This window comes from Euprymna scolopes, chromosome 23 (assembly GCF_053919585.1).
Source record: "Euprymna scolopes isolate OS-2025 chromosome 23, ASM5391958v1, whole genome shotgun sequence".
NCBI lineage: Eukaryota > Metazoa > Mollusca > Cephalopoda > Sepiida > Sepiolidae > Euprymna > Euprymna scolopes.
In genome coordinates this window covers 113339354-113342139 of record NC_136504.1, presented here as the reverse complement: position 1 = coordinate 113342139, position 2786 = coordinate 113339354, and the positions used below count along the sequence as shown (strand labels likewise).

General features: G+C 35.4%; 1 pseudogene; it reads left to right on the top strand.

Moving 5' to 3' along the window:
* Nucleotides 1–516: 516 nt before the first annotated feature.
* Nucleotides 517–633, top strand: LOC145246368 (5S ribosomal RNA; annotated as a pseudogene).
* The last annotated feature ends 2153 nt before the right edge of the window (nt 634–2786 follow it).

Here is a 2786-nt window from a genome sequence, read left to right as displayed (position 1 = left end):
GAACCATAGATTGGAACTCAGACGAGCACTTGACATAAAAATAGCGATAACGCACAGGCAGGCTCGCAACGGTTCTTTTGTAGGAAAATGATTGCATGGAAGAGAAAAGGGCACTCCTTTGTCACCACTTATCAAGATCCAAAGGTTGTGAACATGAATTTGTTTACATGTGACTTGAAATTTTGAGAATAGATCAGTTATTATTAAAAAACGTCAAGTTCGTCTCAAAGATACTGTATTTCCTGTTTTATGCCTTTGTTTGCAGCATGTATTTTTACTGTTTTCCTGGGTTTTATCTATTTTAGCATGGACATTGTTCGGTTTAATCAGCTTGCTGTATGGGATCGTCAGCAGAGATTATGTTTCTCCGTTCAAGTGTCGTTTTCATTTTTTTTTTCAATTATGGCGTCGATTCCTGAAAGATTGTCTATAGTTTTTCGTGATCAGACGATATATTTAGGGGATTAATTTCCAGTTCAGACACGTAACATTCTATGTTATTGCTATGTTTTTTTTGAATACAGCATAATCGCGTTGACACACCGGTTCTCGTCAGATCACCGAAGTTAAGCAACGTCGAGTCAGGTTAGTACCAGATGGGTGACCATTTGGGAATTCTAGGCGCTGTATGAGCTCTCCACTTATCTCGGCATTTGTTCCCGGTTGTCCTGTACACACTTCACTGGCCCCTGGTATTTAACAATGTCGACTAAGGAGGGACGCGGTTGAAGATTGCGCACCTCCTGTCACAAAATTTCACACACAGGCACCCCTTCGTTGGTATCCATAGTCTGTCAAAGACTGAAGGAGCCCTGACCCTGATTCTTTCGAGTTGAGAACAAAATATAAATTCGAATCAGATATTCTTCTTGTTTTCACGACGGCAAACGTTCGCTTATTCACATAAGAAGAAGCAGCAGCAGCAACAGCAGCAGCAGCAACAGCAGCTGTCTTTTCTTTTTTTTCTCACTCTCAACTTACAGTAAACTAACACATGAACAAACACCCAAAAACAAACAGACGTCCGTCGAACAAGAAAAACGATATCAGAACTCGTCGCCAATTCGTACAACTTCTCTTAACGTAAACCGTAATTTAGAACATGCACTTTCAACGTCTCTGCCCGTTCTAAGGTTCGACTGAGTATTTTCTCCAATTCGTTCCATTAATAGTCACTATTCTCCTCATATGCAAATTACTGCCACATATACGCAGTGCCTTACATAAGTGTCCAAACGTTTTTACAGGCAATTAAGATTGTTGTAGAACCTTTGAGAATTCAGTATATTATTGCTATATATCTTATGAGATTACTGACCAATTTTTATGCTTTCAAGTTCAAATGAATAGCTACAGTCGGAATTGGAGTACACCATACTAAAGCCTGATTGTCACAACTGGTGAATTTCAAAATGCAATCTGGACGTGAGGACACTTTAGAAGAACGATATGCAAAAATCTGGTTTCAACTTGTGAAAAATGCTACAGAAACGTATGAAATGCCACAGAATGCTTTTGGACTATCTGACATGAACCAAGCATACGTTTTTTTGTGTGGCATAAGCGAATCAAGAAAGGGAGGAAGTCTGAAGAACGGAACAACATTAGAAAAATGTGATGGATTTGGATGCTAAAACGAGGATTGCATATTATTGAATTAATTTGGTATTCTTTATTGAGATGAATAAATTTGTATAATTTATTTTATTTTATTATTTGGACCTTTTAGTTGTTATTTTCACGACGTTTCGGCCAATTATTCCTCTAGCCTTCGTCAGGTTAACCGCACCAGGATAGGAATGTCGAATCCACCAACTACATGCATAGTAATTACTGCCTTCAATAGTTCTTGTCCTCTCACCACAGTTTGTTTAACTACTCCTCTGACCGACTTTGTGTGGGATTGAAACCGCTACCTTCATACAACACTCACCAGGAATCGTAGATAAACTGACGAAGTTCAGAGGAATAATTGGCCGAAGCGTCGAGAAAACAACAACAAAAAGATGAGGATAATAGTTCAAATAATTAAATAAAAAAAAAAATGAGGATTGTAGTCAAATAAAAAAAGAGAGGGAGGAGTAAGAGACAAAAAAAGCGGTGACAAAATAAACGATGATTGATTAGAACTGAAAATGGAGACAAAATAAATGGAGAAAAATAAATGGAGAAAAAATGAAAACAAAAAACTTGGTCCTAAAGTTGTAATATCGAGAATATTCATGAGCAATTGTGTGAGAAATGTAGATGACAACAAACATAACTTTACCCATTCACCCCCCCCACAATATCTAACTCTAACCGTAACTCCTAAAGAAAACAAGAATTCCAAACACCAACAAACTAATAAAAAATAAAACACGAATAAAAAAAAACAACAAACTAATAAATAAAATAGGTTTGAAATACTTTGCAATTTAGATTCTTCGCATAGTTTGGAAATTAAAGAAGAATAGAGTAAAAAATATGAAATATTTAATTTTTTTTAATGTTTACTAGTGATGGGACGATTCCAATATTTTTTTATCGATTTCGATACAAGTACCGATTCCGATTATTTATATATCTATACTCCTATAATTTTTTGTGTGTATATTCACGTTAAAAAATACTTTTTTCTATTGATTTAAAAAGAAAATACAACATTGTTACATATGGATCGTGGAATTGCATTCATCTACAGAAGATTTAGCTAATTTGCATATTATTTTAAGCATTCATTTTAGTTAATTTCCTATTAGTTTTTTTTTTCGGTTTTCTTATGCGATGATCACCTTTAGTTAATT